The following is a 21800-nucleotide window of genomic DNA, read 5'->3' as shown; positions in this document are numbered from 1 at the left end:
TTTTCACACATGGAAACATAACACTGCTACTTGTGTTCAACAGACAACACGACATAAACAGGTGTTTGGGAGTTTGAAGATGCTGTATCACACTGAGCATCAGCTCTCAGAATTCATTTTTCTCTTTATCACCTAAACATCGTTCCAATTATCAAAGTTAACACAACACTTTTGATAAACCACTGGAATTAAAGCTGCAAGTCTACAAATGTGCATGATGTTGTTTTTTGTCTTTTAAATCGTTCGATTAGTCCTTGCACTTTGCGCACTGTGTGGCTACCTGGAACTTCTGATGCAAAAGACAACAGCGAAGATCAGGAGCTGCACCTGCCAGCCTGCAGATTAGGAAGCACAGAGATGGATATGAGTGAACACCAGTGTGTTAACAGAGAAACAAATACTGCTTAAACAATTTCAAGCAAAGTTTTAGTTAGAGCACGGCACAAACACTGCAGGGGCTTTTGTGCCTGGTATTATGTGCTTGGATTTTTACATTTTGGTCATTTGTCTGTTATTTGAGACGGACGGAGATCCAACATGACTGACAACAAGACCAAAGCCCGATTCTAAAGTGTCGGCTCAGCTGGACAGCTGAAGCTGGACAGCTGAAGCTGGACAGCTGAAGCTGGACAGCGTACAGACATCCAGCATTTGACTTTACTTATATGGCACAGGATAAGAACCACAGAGTGCTTCACAATAATATGAAACAGCACAAATCTAGTTCAAAGCCAGGCTAAATAAATGAGTCTCAAGCTGCTGTTTATAAAAATAAATGCAATCAAGGCAACATAATGATGGAGGCAAAGCACTCCACAGCCTGGGGGCCCCCGCTCTGACAGATCCATCTCCTCTGGTCTCAAAATGTGTTTCTGTCTTCTGTCTGTGTCCAAGTCAACAGTCTAACGAGGTCCCACAAATGTCTGCAAATAGGTTCTGCTCTTCCACGAAGTCCTTTGAGATCCCGACTGAAATCGGCTGGTGCCAATATCTGCTGAGTGTTGGCCACGAATAAAGCAGCAATAACAGAGTTCAACGAGAACAACAACTTTTCATTATCACTTATTCTTCACTCTCTCCACAGCTGATGGACCAACAGCAGCACACAGAGGACAGTGGTACCAGATACTTTGTATGCCGTCACCATCTGACAGAGGAGCTCCAGGGCTGAAAATATATCCTCAACCTCAGGTTCAACTAACGAACTGACCCAGTCACAGACTTCCAGGGAGGCTTTGGAGTATCATTCCCAAGTTCAAGCTCAGCCCCTAGTCCCACTTCTTAGAAAGGGAAACCGCTACTGTAGTCTGCTTATCCCGAGGTGGGAAACCAGGACAGTCCAACAACATCCACAGACTCAGTGGGACTCGCACCTCCAGCCCAGGAGTCCTGCCACCAAAGAGTCATGTAACTCGTCACAGACCTCGCCAATTAATATCAAATCAAATAGCTGGTTCAGTCCCAACTGATGGTCTCATTATTCAGGTTTCACACAAGAAACGTCTCATGACGGGTAAAAACAACGAGCTCTCTCAAGACTTTTGCAAAACATGCTGGTGGCAGTGGTCACAGTAGAACTACTGAAGGTTCCAGCGCACTTTTGGTAAAGTGGAAAGAATATTATTTCACCATAAACGGGCCACGACCAGGTGCTTCCCACAAGATTTCACACAGACCAGTGAAAAGAATTATCAGAAGAGTCAAGGCCCAGTTATGAAGAGCCACAGAAAGGCCTGGAATCAGCAGGTACGACTGTTTCAAAGAAAACTATATGTGCGCAAGAGCCACAGAAAAAAAGAGAAGCGTGAAGTGTGTTTAAAGTTTGCTGAACAAGTCTGTGAAACGCTGGCAGAATATTATCATCTGCATTCATAAAGTATCCACAGGCGTCTTTGCCTGCTCTCCTGTACACTCATGAGTTCACACCTACCTGCCCCTCTAACACCATCGTTACATTTGCTGATGATGCGACAATCATCAGTGGAGAAGACGGCGAACAGGCAGGAGGTTAAAAACCTGACAGGCTGCTGCAATGAACACAACCGTCTGCTCGGCGCCATCAAAACTAAGGAGATGTGACCTCAGCAGAGGGAAACACGTTCCTCTCCACATCAAGCAGACTGTGTTCAGCGAGTGTCCTCGTTCCTGGGGACTCACGTAGCTGAGGACCTCTCATGGTCCAAAGTCAAAGACTCCACCTCAGGATGCTGAGGAGGAGGAACCATCTGGAGAAGAAAGTCTTGGTGGCTTTTTTACCACAGCACCATAGTGTGTCCCCACCTACTGCTAACAGCTTGGTATGCTAACTGCTCAGTGGCTCATTAAGACAGCACAGAAGAATAGTGCCTGTCCCTTTCCTTCCCTGGAGGACATGGTCAGCACTCGCTGTCTCAGGAGAGCCAATCAAATCTCATCTCATCCTGGACAGCACCTGTTCAAGAAACAGGACAGCCAGGCTAAGAAAACAGCTTTTCCCCTGGACCATCGATCACTGAACACTAAGCTCAGTGGATGGACCAAGTGAGCCTCCCTCCTACCTGAGACACTCCTGTGTAACATTCAGTATAATGTTCACTAATGCTGCCAAATGTAAGCTTACATCTAATACAAAACACCAGCATAACACGGGACAATTACACCCTCCCTCCATGGCTGCTGCCATCCAACCAGTGCAATACTCCTCTGGTTAAATGGTAAATGGACTGGTTCTTATATAGCGCTTTTCTACTCTTCTGAGCACTCAAAGCGCTTTACACAACTTGTGCATTCACCCATTCGCACAAGCACATTTTTCTAGGTGCTTTCTAAGTAACATTCTCTCTCTCACACACACGCACACACACACACACACACACTCCGATGAACGCATCGGAGAGCAATTTGGGGTTAGTATCTTGCCCAAGGATATTTGGCATGCAGCCTGGGGGAAGCCAGGAATTGAACCACCAACCTTCCGATCAGTAGACGACCCGCTCTACCGCCTGAGCTGCAGCCACCCTATTTTATTGCTATTTTATTCAGTTTGACGAATGAATGATGATACGCTTTAACTTTAATATAGTTTGGTCATTTAATTCAATTCAATAAAACTTTATTGATCCTGAAGGCTGACCCCGATGGAAATTGGGTTAAGGCTGCCGACCTTTGCCAGCGCCATCTTACCCTTCTGACCATACATACATGACACAAACATCACATGGGGAAGACAGGTCAGAGAGGTATAACAATGGAAAATGCACCACATGAGGAAAGGAGAAAAAAATAACTCCCCCCAGACTGAGCTCCAACAGGGAGATCAGTTTGAGAACAGAAAAAAACACCTCTGCACATGAAAAAACTCTTAATACACGAAAGAAACACATGACAAGCAACAGGGATGGGTAAAGGGTGAGAGACAGCCAGTGTAGACAGTATATCCGGGCCTGCGTGCGCTGGTCTCCTTGATCCACCGTCAGCATCGGAGGGGAATAAGCGTCGAAGGCGTTTGGAGGGGGAGGAGTGTACATCTGCATGTGTATATATGTCTGTGTCTGTATGTGTGTGTGTGTCCAGAGTTCAGCTGAGACAGTGTCCTCCTCCCTGCCAGGCTAAGTAAACAGTCTTCCAGCCAACCCAGGTGGCCTTGCATGGAGTGGGAAGAACAGTCTAAACACAGTCGTTATCAGGGAGTTGTTGTTCGGCCCCAGCCTTGAGCCCACGGCTGGGGCCGAAGGGGTATCCGCGTAAGTGATGGAGGTTTTTACTTTAGTGCGAACAGCTCATATGAATTTCAAAGCTGTTCTAACACTCCGACACTGGTCTCTCAATCTCCCGTTGGAGAGCCGTGAGCTTCTCCATGATGTTATCAAACTTGCGCTCCGTGATGTTGTCATTCTTGTGCTCAGAGAGCCGATTCTGAGAACTCAAAGACACGACGTCGTAGTCTCACTCCAAGCGCTTTATTTGTTACGCCATTTTTCTCCACACCAACAACAACCCTTCGCGGGCAACAGTACTCTCGCAGTATAACAGAAAATAACAAGTTAACAACGACCGCAGTGAGCTTCTCCAAGATGTGATCCATGCTGCGTTCAATGAGCCCATTTTGAGAAACTCACGCCTCTTCCCATCGTTTGAATCCCAGCGGGCAGCCTTGTGGGGGTTTGAACAGCCGGTTCCGCTTTCTTAATTCTTCGATAAGTCAGGGCCAAGCCAGCTCCGATCAGCCAGAACCCTGTTATCATGGCTCCAAATAGGTAGATATCTTCAGCACTCAGGCTCACCCGAGCCCAGACTTCTCGTTGAGAAAGGGGTGTCAATTGCATTCAGGGACCAGTTGATCCAACCCATAATTCCTCTTTTAGGTTTTAGAGAACAGACTGTGAGAGAGTGTTCCAGGGAAAAGTAATACAAAAAACACGAGACTAGACAAGGACACAAGAGGCTAAGCAGGGAAGCTAAGGGAGAGGAGAAAAGTGCGACTGCCTTTGTTAAGAGCAAAACTCTCTGAATGCTGTAAACACACCGTGTTTGGGTGGCTGCATCCCAAAAACACCACAGCAACACTGAAGTCTGGAGGTGGGAGCATTATGATTTTGATGTTCCCAAAAAAATGTGTGATTGCTTAGAAAAGTTATGCATAAAAACTTTATAACAAGCTGCAAAAGGGACTGAGCCATTAAATCTAACTCCAGGAAGGATGAATGGAGACATTGTTGATTAAAATCTGCTGCCATCTACCAGGATGATGAAGATGAAACAAAGATGGATGTTTCAGCAAGACCATGATCACAAACACAGCCGATGGAAACTGTTGGTTTCAGAGGAATCAAGTAAAGCTGCTGGAACGGCCCAGCCAATCACCTGAGCTGAATCTGTGGGAAGGATCCACGGAGCATTCGGGATTTATAGACTGTTTGTGTGGTGAGTGGGTCAAAGTCATGAGCAATGATGGGACTGGTTTCTCCATACAGAAGCTGCCATGAACTGTCATCACCAACATTTGTATAAAGTAATAAATAAATGTCTGTGTGTTTAATGTCCCTGTGTTACCGACATCTGGTGATAATTTCACATCAAAGCACCTTTAGAAATATATTTGCTTAGAGAACTGCTGACGTGTTCAATACTTATTTTACCTGCTATAGAATGAAAATGTTAATATGTGTGACATCTTTAAAATCAAAGCAGCACGAGCCTGTGAGGTACCCACCCACAAATAAGATGGTTATTTTCCCACCGGTAATGCAACTCAAGGACAAACTCCTGCCAGAGGTGTCCAACAGCCCACCGTAGTAATAGTTGACCAGACACACACACAGAGCCAGACGGTAGGTCAGACTGTCACTGGGGGCTGACTTCAGCTGGTGGAAAAGCTTCTACAACGAGGGAAAAGACCAGCATGAAATCAAACAGCAGGACACCAAATTTAATACATTCTAATAAAAATCCTGACAAAGTACTGACAGCACTGAGCCCGTCTTCACTCTGAAACTTATGTTGGACCTGACCTGAGTGTAACCTTGAGTGTGCGAGTGGTGAAGAGGCAAACATACATAATCAGAGGTTTTCTCTTGCTCCGATGTCCCACTGGAGTTGGACAGCTGAGTGTTATTCTTACAGTCAGACTTCTCCACAGCAGCATCTGGAAACAGAGACACAAACACAATTAAATAAGTCTGTCATTTAGAAACTCTGTTGTTTTATAGATGTTAGAAGAATTAAACAAGTGCAGCTCACGTAGTCAGCACTTCATGATAAAACACAGGATGCTGATCGCTCAGTGGCAAAAGCAGGATGTGACCAGAAGTAGACAATAAAAATAAGAACGCTGCCTGATATCCTGTTTAAGACGACGCTCTTGTGCTTTACTGAGCTGCTGTCAGATGGGATCAATATCTGTGGCCAGCACTCTAAGACATAAATGCAATTACGGCTGTAGTTTTAAGATTCAAGGCTGTCTTAGCTCGAGCTTCTGAGTGTGACGGGCTCAACAGTGACCAGGAAGGAAAAACTGTTTGTGAAAAGAAGCAGAGGAGCCACATCAGTACGAGTCAAACTACCACACGCTGCGAGGTCTCTGCTGCTCTGAATATCACGCTCACCGTCTCCTAACACGGGATCCACACCTCTTCTGTCAGAATCAGTTTCCTCATAAAATGAGCTGAAACCATTAAAACTCAGTCAAGTATCAGTCAACTCCGACTAGTTAATGCCTTTTAAACAGGTTACATGATTAACTCTTACCAGAAGGACAGAATTGAGTATCTCGGTGTTAAGGGGCGACTCATCGATGCGTCGATGGCGGCGAATGTGCTTCCGGGCACTGTGCACCATGTTGGAGACAGACAGTTTGGAAATGGGCACAGTTGCTGCTGGCTCGGTCAGCTTGGACAAAGCAGAGCTGATATCACTGTTTTCTACAGACGACAAACACATCCAAGAGTTTCTGTTCAATTGCTGAGGCCCGGGTCAGCACAGATGCCCAGATCTCCCAGTAAGCTACGCACGTTTCCAGAATGCAATATGGTCACTCAACAAGTAAAGCCAGGAACCTGACCTTTGCCCTCATCTTCAGCGTCTCCTCTTCAGGAATCTCCTCTTCAGGAATCTCCTCTGTAGACTCAGTCCTACAGCAGAGTTTAAAGAGCTCTGTCACAGCCTCACCTACAGGGAACACAAACAGTTACTGACCTGATATTTTCTTATTCAAACTTTTCATGAAGCACACGCTTCAGCACAGCGAAGCAGGACAACATCTGTGTAACATTTTCTAAATCATGGACGTGGCAACAAAAGAAAAGTCCACTTTACATCACATGTAAAGTGCTTGGGGCTGTCATGAGAGGCGGGGCACACCCTGGACAGGTCGCCAGTCTGTCGCAGGGCAAACACAGAGACAGACATTCACACCGTGGGAAATTTAGAGCCCCAATGAACCTGTCCCCACTAACTGCATGTCTTTGGACTGTGGGAGGAAGTAGGAGGCCCACACAGAGAACAATGAGGAAAAAAGACACTTTATTTGTCCTTTACTATGTTCTTTCTATCGGAAGCTTGATTACATCCGTCTTATCTGCTGCGCATCATTTGATGCATGAATTTTAGCCTCTTGGCTTAGAAATAGTTTCCTCTGTGCTGTTTGGACAAAAAACAAAGCCATAAAAAGTCTTCACACATCACACAACAATGTGTATGTTTGTAATGGATCCAAGTGTATTAGCAACCAGAAAAATACAACATGTAGTATGTAGCGGTGTGTTTGAAATCTGTACTGACTAGTAAAACCTCTGTGGTCAGCCCCAAAGCATCATGGTCTCTGTCCCCGAGTGTCCCACTGATCAGTTCAACTTACCCAGTAAACACTGAGGATTTTCAGCCGTCCTGACTCGAACTGACCAGTGAGGAGCTTGAAGAGGGTCGAGGTCACTGTTGGGTGATAAACAGAGTAAACAGTAGAGGAGAGTTTCTGATACACTTTTAGTTAAAGGGTTTTTATAAGTAATGAGTCATGTTTGATTACATGTGACGTAGTCCTTCACCAGTAATCAAGATAATTACACATGTAAGCATTTCCTTATGTCACACTCAGTTTGTCCCTTCATGCTTGTTAGACCTGTGCCAGCTCTGTTTGGGCCGTACAATCAAACCCATGTACGTTTACCCTTTTAATAAACTGCTCCACCCATTTCCTACTTTACGAGTGAAATATGAAGCAATGCAGTGTGTACACGGATGCAACACTCAGTGCTCAGCGCAGCGTTTTGTGTGCTATAGTGCAAGTGAACAGCTCACTCCCATCAAAGCTTTTCCATTGGATCGTTAACACAAACACCAAATGTCAGGAGGACATGCGCCTCAAACTGGAGTTGTCGTTCTAGCCCGGGTATTGTGTTATCCTTGTCTGTATACCGAGCTTCTTATTAATAAGCAGCTCTGCACAAGAGCAGAAGCAGAGTCCAGCCTGTTGCTCTTACAGTATAATACTCATAATAAAAGCACAGTAACCGTGGTTAGTCACTGAGCAGCCCGGTGCGTTTCTCTTGATTTCTTTAGTCAGGGTAAATTCATTCACCTGCACGGGTTAGCTAAACGAACTTTACAAAACAAGTTTCCCCTACAGCCGAGTGCTCACCTAAGGACCTAAGTTACGGATTAGCTTACACACACATTTAACTTACCGAAAAGAATACGGTGGGGCCTCAGGTCCTCCTGTCTGGTAGTCCAATTTACTGAAGAACACCTCAGGCTGTCACTTTGAAATAGTCGGTAATGTAAACGCTGGACCTCTCAGCATCTGCCATTCCCGAACAGACACATGCAAGTTTGTCCGTGACTGCAGCCGCGCTGTACATTTATTTCAGTTTCAATATTTTTTTCAGTTTCAATATTTTTTTCGGTTTCATTTCAAGGTGGCATCGTTCTGATCCCATACACACACACACAAATCCTGATTTACAAGTACACAATATTTATGAGCACAATTTGAGCCCATATCCTCTCTCTACCACAGCTGCCTTTGAACTTGCCTGGGCCAGGTCTGAGTCCAGCTATGCTACTCCTGCCAGGTCACATGACACAGGGGTGTGCTCTGATGTCAGCAGGCAGGTCAGTGGAGCCCTCTGGTGGTGGATATATGGCAGTGAAACAGGAGGAGGCCTGAGAACAGACAGCAGGCTTAACTAGCAGGACAAAGTAGCATGTAGTACTTGAAGGAGTCGTCACAGCCAATCAGCTCTCAGGAAAATGGAACATCACATAAATATTTCTCTTCTTTGATTTTCATCAATTATTTCCTTTGACAGATTTTCCGTCAACACTTCTGCTTGATCAGAAGCTCATAGGCAGTTCCTGTCACTCTACAATAACACAATGTAAAGGCTGCGCTCTCTGCCCTCCATAATTTGACATATTTTGTTATTTTGTGTGTGTTTGTCTGTGTGAAGTTTTGATGTGTATGTGAAAAACAATTTTGAAAACACTGGAAAAAGACCTCAAGACATGTTTTCCTTTACTTTCTATGAAACAACAATTCCCACCAAGGCTTTTCAGGGTGAAATTTAGTGCATAGAAAAACCTGTGCCAGGTTGTCTCCATCTAGTGGTGAACATGGCCTCACCACTACATCAGGTGAGCTTTTCACTGTGCAGTGACACAAAAGTCATTTAACAATTTAAAAAAAAGCAATGTTACAGATTCAGTAAGAACTGAAGTTTATCATAATCCTTCAAGTTTCACTCAGTAACAGCAGCTTTTTAATATTATTGACTATATTTTAGAGTCACATTTATATGAAATGTCAAACAATCACAGAGTGACACTGAACTAAACAATCAATGCCATGTGAGTTGTTCTTGTTTGTTCTTTATCTCGGATTTATTGTAAGCAGCGGGAGTAGAAGCTAAAGAAAAATAGTAAAGATATGAATGAATCTCTGCTCTTACAGCTTTTATTGTGCCATAATGTCTGCTTTGAAACCATCCTCTTGCTCGTCTCTTGGATGCTCACCTCTTCTTCACCTGTTCCTTTCACCAAACTGCTGCACTCTCGTTCTCTGCTCTCGCCTCCTCTTCTGGTTATAATTAGATGCAGTCAGCATGTGCCAAACAAACTCCCCCCAAATCGATCATGTTTGATATGATGATGACGTTTTTAACATCTTATTTATGCACTTGTTGGGTGGGAAAGAGTAAACAAAGATGGGGCATAGAAGCAGAACTGATACGTGTGGAGGGACAGTAACTGTGTATGTGTAAGCATTTAAACACTGCAGAGAGTCAAATTAACAGTAACACTATTTTGTCTAAGTCCGCCATTGTAGAAATTCATTTCACCGAAACAATAACATGGCGCACAATGTGACAATAAACGTATAAAACACAAATTCTTACCTAGCAGGAGAATAAATAATCAGTATTTTAAGGCTACTGCATGTATAGATGTCACTGCTGGCTCACATAAGCTAGCTCTGAGACCCGCCAGAGTTTACGCCACAGTTGACTGTCGCGAAAGAGTCGTAAATCACCGGCATTGTAAAACTTAAAATGATTCCAGGGCATGTTATAAAACACCCAATAGATGTACTGGATATTAAACGGTATCAAACGACTAAATGAACACAGGGTTACAATTACATGCTCACGTCGTCACATCGAGAGTTTATTCATTAATCATCAGAGTTCAACAATGTTACATCCAGTTGGAAACAGCTTCACTAACGCCAGCAAAACAGGCTAACAGTATATAAGAGCACAAAAACAGCCGTGCTTATCAACAGCTCGATATATCCTCAACAACTCACCTCAGTATGTGTAACCCGTTCATGTGTTACGCCTGTTGTTCTTGCGTTGTGTTCTGGCGTGAAAGTAAGAGGCAGGAGACAGTACTGGGTCTTTGGCTCTTTACTGCACATCTGCAACACAGAAACATGTGTCTGATCTGTGTGTGTCACGCGACTGCCAGTACACCTCTCCTCCGGCCATGCTGAAAGCAGCTGTGTCTGCAGCTTCATTAACACTACAATAATATAATGAATCAAATACAACAAATTGTTTTAAAACATTAACTTAAGCTCTCAAAAACAAAAAGCACAAAATAAATAATATGTCACTGAAAAAAACATCAAAAACAACTTATAAGAACAATCAACAAAATAATTCAAAAACAAATAAACAGTCAGATAAATACAATTCAATAACCAGGACCCAATATTCTGGTACTTATAGTTCAAACATTATACTTCAGTACAATTATATTAATAACCGCCATCTAACAGGCAGTACAACACTGTACTTATAAAAACAATGAATGAAAGACTGCATCTCCAAAACATAAGAACATCTCCATACCTGCAACACAGAAATAAGTGTCTGATCTGTGTGTGTCACGCGACTGCCAGTACACCTCTCCTGACGAAGGAAAAAAGAGTGCATGCTGTTAAAAAAAGACTGCCGCGAGTAGCCGCTAGCAATCAGGCTAACTTAGCATGCTAGCATTTTAGCTGCGTTCTCGGCTAAAACTCATTATAAGTGTATATTAGTGAACTCCGCCCTCCACAAAACTTATCCCGAATGAGTCTCTTAATGACAGACAAAAACGCGGCGGTTTGGCTGTATTCACATTGCAGCTTGGGATCTGAACAAACTTTAATTAGCTGAGAGCAACGTGGCAGTGACTTACCTCCGGCCATGCTGAAAGGAGCTGTGACCGGGGCACACATGCACGCGCCTACGTCACCACGCAGCGCACACACACACATGAACGCACTATACACATATGCAGCATATTTATTTTACTTGGTTTTAGAGTTGGAGTATTTACATATTGATCTGAAATATTTTGCTGCTGAGCAGCAGAGCTCCAAAGCGTCCCCCTGTAACCATGGTTACGCAGATGCGTTCCGACTGTCACGTTACCGAGGAGAACCTGTTTCAAATGTATACCTGGATCAACCTGGAATCAGTTTGAAAAGTTTTCTGCTGAGATCCGCGGCTCGACTTCCTGGCACCCCGGGATAAGATGAGTTGCTGTGTTTTTCACGGAGAAAAAATAATTAACATGGAATAACGTCAGTGTTAGATGAAAAAAAAAGATGCAAGCAGAAAAGGACAGCAGATTGAGAAGAGATTTCGTCAAACGGTATCCTTACCGTTTAAAGAAATCTCTTTTTTTTATGTTTATTTTATTCTATTTGATCTCAAAAAGCTCCTAAAACAGTCAGTGATCCCTGTTGACCTCCCTCGGCTTTTATTACCGCTAATCATTTATTTAAGCTCAGTTTTTAAAACCTTAGGATGTAACTACAGCCCAGCCCATGCAGCAGTATATGAATGACTAACCTCGTATTGTAGATGGATTATCTCAGTTGTTCTCCTGGCTGAAGTTTGGTCCTTTTACAGCATCCTGCCATGCGATTACATTTGTTCCTGACCACCGAGAACACTCACGTTAACTTTTATCGAGTGGAAAAAAAGTTAGCTTGTTTATATTATGCTAACATAGCTGTGTCGCTAGCGGTCACGTAGCACATCATTATATACCAGCTAGCCCAACTTAAGTAACCCTACAAACGTCACTGCTGTTTAGTTTTCTGTCTTCATTTATGCTGGAAGTGATAGCAGAGCTGTACGTTTTAATTTGTTTCCAAAACCCCGCAGTCAGGACATGCTATATTGTATTTAGATAGAAGCTAGCGAGCTAACTCCCTGCTAACTTCTAACTCCGTTAAATGTCATAAATTCCGTTTTCGTGGATGCCTGGATGTTAAACTCAATTGTTACACCTGGTAGAGCAGAACGCTGATCATTTTATTAAAGATGAAAGACTTTAGACAGTTTTTCAACTCTCAGTAATGCCACAGTGATCGTTTGATATATGGACCTGCAGCGGAGTTTAGACCCAGACACGGCTAGTGAAGTCAGACTGAACAACCGGATAGTGATATGAATTAATTTAGAACTCACCGGAGAGAAAATGCCGCGAGCAAATCAACAAAAAGCTGGGGATTGCACAGAACTCGATATCCGCTCGTCTCACCACTGCAATCCATGCCTGCCGTCTTTGTTTGGTGATATCGGATACATGGGATCCCTCACGTTGCCGCCAGGATGGAAAACGATGAAAACATAGCCCATTATCCAGTGTCTTGCCTTCACGATCGTGAGATCTAACGTTGCAACCAACTACACAACACGTAGGAACCATAGCTGAAGCTGTATCCTTTGTCTGGCCTACTGTCATGGCGGCGGGGGGCGTGGCCCGCCTCCTGTGACATCACGCTCCAAAGCCCTATTCGGCTTACAGAATGATGATGTCACATATATTTAGAATCTCACAACAAATTTGGTCCTATGATGCTTTAATCCGTTGATCCGCAAAAGTCTATAAATAGGGGTGAAGAGCACTGACTTTTAGTTCATTAATTGCAGCATTTATGTTAGCAGAATTGAAACGTTCACCAAAGAGGTATTTTGAAACACCTGGATCCTTTTTGGAGTAGCTGTTTACAGATTCGAACATGTCTCGGAGGAAACAACCCTACAGATTTCTAAGGTAAGTTTGGTGCCGGTGCCGGTCCTCACCTCTGCAGTGCTGCCGTCTCCTGTAGCGCTGCATGGTTCTAAGCTAAGTTTCCTTTCCTTTTTCTGTTCTCCTAGTTTTTGTCCTCAGGTTTGAAGTGTCTGTGTTGTGCAGCTGGTCTGGTCTGTCTCTAGACAGTTCAGGCTGCACCCACCAGTAAATGGTGGAGGCTCACAGCGACATACTCAACACACAAGTTTCTGAACTCTGCATGAGGGTTTCTCCGACGAAGTGAGGGCCGTGAGGCACAGCTCCCCGTCCCCCGGTGACCCTGCTAGGTCCACCTTCTTAGGGAAACCCTCTGCAGAGGAGCTGACAGAGCCAGGAACTTACGAGTTGTGTGTGTCCACTCAGGCATCATTCATACTTGTTCTGTAGGCAGTTCCTGTCAGAAGGAGGAGGCACAGCAGGAGCGTCGGGGGGCGGAAGACGGTGCCTCAGTGCCTCTCTCCTTCTGACATTGTTAAAGAAAACCCAACAAATTTATAATTATTTATATATTTACATGTAGGTAATGTCCTCAAGTTCTGTATAACCACTCTTTCCTCTCTCTGTGTGTTTGTTTCTCGTCTGTTGTTGTGTGTATTTGTCTCTTTCAAACAGGTGCCGGTCCTCACCTCTGCAGTGCTGCCGTCTCCTGTAGCGCTGCGTGGTTCTTAGCTAAGTTTCCTTTCCTTTTTCTGTTCTCCTAGTTTTTGTCCTCAGGTTTGAAGTGTCTGTGTTGTGCAGCTGGTCTGGTCTGTCTCTAGACAGTTCAGGCTGCACCCACCAGTAAATGGTGGAGGCTCACAGCGACATACTCAACACACAAGTTTCTGAACTCTGCATGAGGGTTTCTCCGACGAAGTGAGGGCCGTGAGGCACAGCTCCCCGTCCCCCGGTGACCCTGCTAGGTCCACCTTCTTAGGGAAACCCTCTGCAGAGGAGCTGACAGAGCCAGGAACTTACGAGTTGTGTTTGTCCACTCAGGCATCATTCATACTTGTTCTGTAGGCAGTTCCTGTCAGAAGGAGGAGGCACAGCAGGAGCGTCGGGGGGCGGAAGACGGTGCCTCAGTGCCTCTCTCCTTCTGACATTGTTAAAGAAAACCCAACAAATGTATAATTATTTATATATTTACATGTAGGTAATGTCCTCAAGTTCTGTATAACCACTTTTTCCTCTCTGTGTGTTTGTTTCTCGTCTGTTGTTGTTGTGTGTTTGTGTGTATTTGTCTCTTTCAAACAGGTGCCGGTCCTCACCTCTGCAGTGCTGCCGTCTCCTGTAGCGCTGCGTGGTTCTAAGCTAAGTTTCCTTTCCTTTTTCTGTTCTCCTAGTTTTTGTCCTCAGGTTTGAAGTGTCTGTGTTGTGCAGCTGGTCTGGTCTGTCTCTAGACAGTTCAGGCTGCACCCACCAGTAAATGGTGGAGGCTCACAGCGACATACTCAACACACAAGTTTCTGAACTCTGCATGAGGGTTTCTCCGACGAAGTGAGGGCCGTGAGGCACAGCTCCCCGTCCCCCGGTGACCCTGCTAGGTCCACCTTCTTAGGGAAACCCTCTGCAGAGGAGCTGACAGAGCCAGGAACTTACGAGTTGTGTTTGTCCACTCAGGCATCATTCATACTTGTTCTGTAGGCAGTTCCTGTCAGAAGGAGGAGGCACAGCAGGAGCGTCGGGGGGCGGAAGACGGTGCCTCAGTGCCTCTCTCCTTCTGACATTGTTAAAGAAAACCCAACAAATGTATAATTATTTATATATTTACATGTAGGTAATGTCCTCAAGTTCTGTATAACCACTTTTTCCTCTCTGTGTGTTTGTTTCTCGTCTGTTGTTGTTGTGTGTTTGTGTGTATTTGTCTCTTTCAAACAGGTGCCGGTCCTCACCTCTGCAGTGCTGCCGTCTCCTGTAGCGCTGCATGGTTCTAAGCTAAGTTTCCTTTCCTTTTTCTGTTCTCCTAGTTTTTGTCCTCAGGTTTGAAGTGTCTGTGTTGTGCAGCTGGTCTGGTCTGTCTCTAGACAGTTCAGGCTGCACCCACCAGTAAATGGTGGAGGCTCACAGCGACATACTCAACACACAAGTTTCTGAACTCGCATGAGGGTTTCTCCGACGAAGTGAGGGCCGTGAGGCACAGCTCCCCGTCCCCCGGTGACCCTGCTAGGTCCACCTTCTTAGGGAAACCCTCTGCAGAGGAGCTGACAGAGCCAGGAACTTGTGAGTTGTGTTTGTCCACTCAGGCATCATTCATACTTGTTCTGTAGGCAGTTCCTGTCAGAAGGAGGAGGCACAGCAGGAGCGTCGGGGGGCGGAAGACGGTGCCTCAGTGCCTCTCTCCTTCTGACATTGTTAAAGAAAACCCAACAAATGTATAATTATTTATATATTTACATGTAGGTAATATCCTCAAGTTCTGTATAACCACTCTTTCCTCTCTGTGTTTGTTTCTCGTCTGTTGTTGTGTGTGTTTGTGTGTATTTGTCTCTTTCAAACAGGTGCCGGTCCTCACCTCTGCAGTGCTGCCGTCTCCTGTAGCGCTGCATGGTTCTTAGCTAAGTTTCCTTTCCTTTTTCTGTTCTCCTAGTTTTTGTCCTCAGGTTTGAAGTGTCTGTGTTGTGCAGCTGGTCTGGTCTGTCTCTAGACAGTTCAGGCTGCACCCACCAGTAAATGGTGGAGGCTCACAAAGACATACTCAACACACAAGTTTCTGAACTCTGCATGAGGGTTTCTCCGACGAAGTGAGGGCCGTGAGGCACAGCTCCCCGTCCCCCGGTGACCCTGCTAGGTCCACCTTCTTAGGGAAACCCTCTGCAGAGGAGCTGACAGAGCCAAGAACTTGTGAGTTGTGTGTGTCCACTCAGGCATCATTCATACTTGTTCTGTAGGCAGTTCCTGTCAGAAGGAGGAGGCACAGCAGGAGCGTCGGGGGGCGGAAGACGGTGCCTCAGTGCCTCTCTCCTTCTGACATTGTTAAAGAAAACCCAACAAATGTATAATTACAGTATTTATATATTTACATGTAGGTAATGTCCTCAAGTTCTGTATAACCACTCTTTCCTCTCTGTGTGTTTGTTTCTCGTCTGTTGTTGTGTGTGTTTGTGTGTATTTGTCTCTTTCAAACAGGTGCCGGTCCTCACCTCTGCAGTGCTGCCGTCTCCTGTAGCGCTGCATGGTTCTAAGCTAAGTTTCCTTTCCTTTTTCTGTTCTCCTAGTTTTTGTCCTCAGGTTTGAAGTGTCTGTGTTGTGCAGCTGGTCTGGTCTGTCTCTAGACAGTTCAGGCTGCACCCACCAGTAAATGGTGGAGGCTCACAGCGACATACTCAACACACAAGTTTCTGAACTCGCATGAGGGTTTCTCCGACGAAGTGAGGGCCGTGAGGCACAGCTCCCCGTCCCCCGGTGACCCTGCTAGGTCCACCTTCTTAGGGAAACCCTCTGCAGAGGAGCTGACAGAGCCAGGAACTTGTGAGTTGTGTGTGTCCACTCAGGCATCATTCATACTTGTTCTGTAGGCAGTTCCTGTCAGAAGGAGGAGGCACAGCAGGAGCGTCGGGGGGCGGAAGACGGTGCCTCAGTGCCTCTCTCCTTCTGACATTGTTAAAGAAAACCCAACAAATGTATAATTATTTATATATTTACATGTAGGTAATGTCCTCAAGTTCTGTATAACCACTCTTTCCTCTCTCTGTGTTTGTTTCTCGTCTGTTGTTGTGTGTGTTTGTGTGTATTTGTCTCTTTCAAACAGGTGCCGGTCCTCACCTCTGCAGTGCTGCCGTCTCCTGTAGCGCTGCGTGGTTCTTAGCTAAGTTTCCTTTCCTTTTTCTGTTCTCCTAGTTTTTGTCCTCAGGTTTGAAGTGTCTGTGTTGTGCAGCTGGTCTGGTCTGTCTCTAGACAGTTCAGGCTGCACCCACCAGTAAATGGTGGAGGCTCACAGCGACATACTCAACACACAAGTTTCTGAACTCGCATGAGGGTTTCTCCGACGAAGTGAGGGCCGTGAGGCACAGCTCCCCGTCCCCCGGTGACCCTGCTAGGTCCACCTTCTTAGGGAAACCCTCTGCAGAGGAGCTGACAGAGCCAGGAACTTGTGAGTTGTGTGTGTCCACTCAGGCATCATTCATACTTGTTCTGTAGGCAGTTCCTGTCAGAAGGAGGAGGCACAGCAGGAGCGTCGGGGGGCGGAAGACGGTGCCTCAGTGCCTCTCTCCTTCTGACATTGTTAAAGAAAACCCAACAAATGTATAATTATTTATATATTTACATGTAGGTAATGTCCTCAAGTTCTGTATAACCACTTTTTCCTCTCTGTGTGTTTGTTTCTCGTCTGTTGTTGTGTGTGTTTGTGTGTATTTGTCTCTTTCAAACAGGTGCCGGTCCTCACCTCTGCAGTGCTGCCGTCTCCTGTAGCGCTGCATGGTTCTAAGCTAAGTTTCCTTTCCTTTTTCTGTTCTCCTAGTTTTTGTCCTCAGGTTTGAAGTGTCTGTGTTGTGCAGCTGGTCTGGTCTGTCTCTAGACAGTTCAGGCTGCACCCACCAGTAAATGGTGGAGGCTCACAGCGACATACTCAACACACAAGTTTCTGAACTCGCATGAGGGTTTCTCCGACGAAGTGAGGGCCGTGAGGCACAGCTCCCCGTCCCCCGGTGACCCTGCTAGGTCCACCTTCTTAGGGAAACCCTCTGCAGAGGAGCTGACAGAGCCAGGAACTTACGAGTTGTGTGTGTCCACTCAGGCATCATTCATACTTGTTCTGTAGGCAGTTCCTGTCAGAAGGAGGAGGCACAGCAGGAGCGTCGGGGGGCGGAAGACGGTGCCTCAGTGCCTCTCTCCTTCTGACATTGTTAAAGAAAACCCAACAAATTTATAATTATTTATATATTTACATGTAGGTAATGTCCTCAAGTTCTGTATAACCACTTTTTCCTCTCTGTGTGTTTGTTTCTCGTCTGTTGTTGTGTGTGTTTGTGTGTATTTGTCTCTTTCAAACAGGTGCCGGTCCTCACCTCTGCAGTGCTGCCGTCTCCTGTAGCGCTGCATGGTTCTAAGCTAAGTTTCCTTTCCTTTTTCTGTTCTCCTAGTTTTTGTCCTCAGGTTTGAAGTGTCTGTGTTGTGCAGCTGGTCTGGTCTGTCTCTAGACAGTTCAGGCTGCACCCACCAGTAAATGGTGGAGGCTCACAGCGACATACTCAACACACAAGTTTCTGAACTCGCATGAGGGTTTCTCCGACGAAGTGAGGGCCGTGAGGCACAGCTCCCCGTCCCCCGGTGACCCTGCTAGGTCCACCTTCTTAGGGAAACCCTCTGCAGAGGAGCTGACAGAGCCAGGAACTTGTGAGTTGTGTGTGTCCACTCAGGCATCATTCATACTTGTTCTGTAGGCAGTTCCTGTCAGAAGGAGGAGGCACAGCAGGAGCGTCGGGGGGCGGAAGACGGTGCCTCAGTGCCTCTCTCCTTCTGACATTGTTAAAGAAAACCCAACAAATTTATAATTATTTATATATTTACATGTAGGTAATGTCCTCAAGTTCTGTATAACCATTCTTTCCTCTCTCTGTGTGTTTGTTTCTCGTCTGTTGTTGTGTGTGTTTGTGTGTATTTGTCTCTTTCAAACAGGTGCCGGTCCTCACCTCTGCAGGTCGCCAGTCTGTCGCAGGGCTAACACACAGGGACAGACAACCATTCGCACTCACATTCATTCGCACATTCACACCTAGTGACAATTTATATTATCCAATTAACCTATCCCCATAAGCTGCATGTCTTTGGACGGTGGGATGAAGCCGGGGTACCCGGAGGGAACCCACACAAACACGGGGAGAACATGCAAACTCCACACAGAAAGACCCTGGCCTGATGGTGGAATTGAACTCAGGACCTTCTTGCTGTGCGGCAACAGTGCTAACCACCGTGCCACTGTGCTGCAGAGCTGTACGTTTTAATTTGTTTCCAAAACCCCGCAGTCAGGACATGCTACATTGTATTTAGATGGAAGCTAGCGAGCTAACTTCCTGCTAACTTCTCACTCTGTTAAATGTCATAAATTCCATTTTCACGGATGCCTGGATGTTAAACTCAGTTGTTACACCTGGTGTTATGGAACGCCAGGACTGCCATAATGAATTAATTAAATACACCATTAAATAATTAATTAAATGTGGCAATAATTAATTAATTACATAAATATTTACGACACATGCTATTAATTAATTATTTACACATTTAATTAATTATTTACACATTTAATTATTTATTTATTTCACATTTTAATTAATTATTGCCACATTTAAATAATTATTTAATGGTGTATTTAATTCTCTATATAATAATATAATAATGTATTTAATTCCTCCTTAAACATGTTTTTAATGTTAGTTATAATTCAGAATTGGCGACTGAAACACGTAGGACACATAAGAACATCAGGAAATAAAACACCGATAAATATAACCTCAGTAAAAGAAGTCAGCGGGGGTTATTACAGCTGTGTACCGGGGCCTGCGCTTTGTCGGTGGTAATAACAGCTCGATTGCTTGCGAGGCGACCGGGTTTGCCGTGAGACTGGGCAGACATCTCCGAAATCATCGAAGCACTTTTGCAAAGAGGCTGTATCTTGACAAACCGACCAGACACATGAAGATTAAACCACCAAAATATTAAAACGGTATTTGGTGACACACAAACAGAGTTTAGTTTAGTTCTGTTAGTTTCCACAAGCTGGCTGTTGTGTGCTAAAAACAATGGCCACCAGGCCAAAGCAATGGTTTAGCCTCGATCAGCATTAGCCCCGCCCCCTGAGTTTGATGGGTGAGGCTGACAGATAAAATTATTTCATGGTGAGACCTGAAGGAGTCAACTGTGCCAAAATGAATTAATTAAATACACCATTAAATAATTATTTAAATGTGTCAATAATTAATTAAACTGTAATTAATTAATTAATTAATTAATTAATTAAATGTGTCAATAATTGATTAATTACGTGTGTCGTAAATATTTATGTAACTTACTTATTTCCGATTTTAATTAATTATTGACACATTTAATTAATTATTTAATGGTGTATTTAATTAATTCATTATCGCAGTCCTGGCGTTCCATATGGTAGAGCAGAACGCTGATAATTTTATTAAAGATGAAAGACTTAAGACAGTGTTTGAACTCTCAGTAATGCCACAGTGATCATTTGATATATGGACCTGCAGCAGAGTTTAGGCCCAGACACGGCTAGTGACGTCACTTTGAACGATCGGATAATTATTCACCCCTAATTAGAATTAGCCGCTAATGGCAGCATTATTTGCATTAACTCCTCACATCGTTATAATGCAAATAATGCTAACTTGCATTGAATTAGACTGCTGTTATTAGCTAATGCTATTTAGCAGTAGCTGCTCACATTGTTATAAAGCAAAGGAAAACGATATGAGCATTAGGTTCTAATGCGTATTTGCCTTAAATTAGACATAGGTGCTAATAGGGGCCTACGTCAGCTCAATGTTGTGATGCCGTTATTAGTTAATAACGGCAGCCTATTTAGCATTAGCAGATAATGTTGACCTTGGCCCACTGGAAAAGTTCAGAACTAAAGATTTAGGAGTGTTTCTCGATAGCTCTTTCTCATTTGAGAAACAAATAAATTCTGCTTTTAAAACCAGCTGTAAGGTTTATATTGTTGATTGTCATTTATGCTTAGAAATATTTAATCATATATGCTTAGAGTTGTATAATCGATTGCATGATGATAGAGGTTTGATCCTCAGTAGTCTGTAAAGACTCTGTGTGCCTTCCAGAGTGCTCTGGCATGCACACCACAGTCTTCTATATCTGCTGTATTTAGATTGAAATGTCTGTATTAACAGTTCTATAACCTTCTTCTGAACATGAATGGAACACTGGAGAAAATGAACTGTTCTTCTGAACATGGCTTCTCTTGCCTACTCCTTGCTGCTAGAGACCTGGCAGCGTTTCCTCTCGCATAGCCGAGCCAGATTTGGCCTGAGGGAGGAAGCAGTTGCGACCCTCAGTATGTCTTGAAGATGATCATCCGTAAGTCTGGACCTGTACTTGGACTTATTGAAGTTCAAAGTGGAGAAGAGCTTTTGGCACAAGTATGTGCTACCAAAAAGGCACATGGTCCGCTTGAACATTCGGGAAAGCCGAGGGAAACTAGGGCTCAATTCTCTCAAAAATTGTCCAAGCTTGTCTGCTTTTCCACTCACCTCCCTGAACTTTGCTTTGAGTTCAGAGTTGCACTGCAGCTCAATGAGCTCCATTTGAAGCACAGAAGGGGCATCTTGCACATCAAAGGAGAAGGGGTCCGCAAACATTTGAAAGGTGGCTCTGTGTGTCTTGAAGTCAGCAAATCTGTGATCAAATTCCTCCTGTAGCATCAAAATGACATCAACATACTCGTCAGCACTGAATGGTGTGCCTGCATCCACGAGTGCCTTGCATGCTGGGAAGTGGCAAAGGTTTGTCTGAGAGAGCTGAGCTTTCCAGAGCGCCAGTTTTGTGGAGAATGCTCTCACGTTGTCATAGGCAGCACTGACAAGTTGCCCCTGGCCTTGTAACGTCTTGTTCAGTACATTAAGCTCATGTGTCATATCAACAAGAAAAGCTGAGTCCATGAGCCATTTGGGATCAGTTAGCACAGGAACACTAACTCCATCCTTCTCCATGAAGGCTTCACTTCTGCTCTCAACTCAAAAAGTCTCTTTAATACATTTCCCCTGCTGAGCCAACGTACCTCAGTGAAGTCGAGCACATCC

General features: G+C 44.6%; 2 protein-coding genes and 1 pseudogene across 3 annotated transcripts in view; 2 read left to right on the top strand and 1 right to left on the bottom strand.

Annotated features, from left to right (window-relative positions):
* The window catches only part of LOC308397880 (uncharacterized protein), a 350136-nt gene that overhangs the window by 228084 nt on the left and 100252 nt on the right, over positions 1-21800 (top strand). The window lies entirely within an intron of this gene.
* The window catches only part of LOC308404084 (uncharacterized protein), a gene marked incomplete at its 3' end in the record, with an annotated part of 158749 nt that overhangs the window by 41863 nt on the left and 95086 nt on the right, over positions 1-21800 (top strand). The gene's annotated exons all lie outside the window — the stretch shown is intronic.
* Positions 281-11197, bottom strand: LOC308399511 (rab3 GTPase-activating protein catalytic subunit-like; annotated as a pseudogene). Its single transcript, XR_013974751.1, has 8 exons — positions 11158-11197; positions 8160-8232; positions 7334-7407; positions 6539-6645; positions 6226-6398; positions 5535-5623; positions 5192-5357; positions 281-335 (listed from the first exon to the last, which is right to left on the bottom strand). The product of XR_013974751.1 is annotated as a rab3 GTPase-activating protein catalytic subunit-like (transcript).

This window comes from Rhamphochromis sp. 'chilingali' (genome assembly GCF_963969265.1).
Source record: "Rhamphochromis sp. 'chilingali' genome assembly, chromosome: 1".
Taxonomy (NCBI): Eukaryota; Metazoa; Chordata; class Actinopteri; order Cichliformes; family Cichlidae; genus Rhamphochromis; species Rhamphochromis sp. 'chilingali'.
The sequence above is the reverse complement of the archived record's forward strand: the minus strand, read 5'-3'. Positions and strand labels throughout refer to the sequence as shown.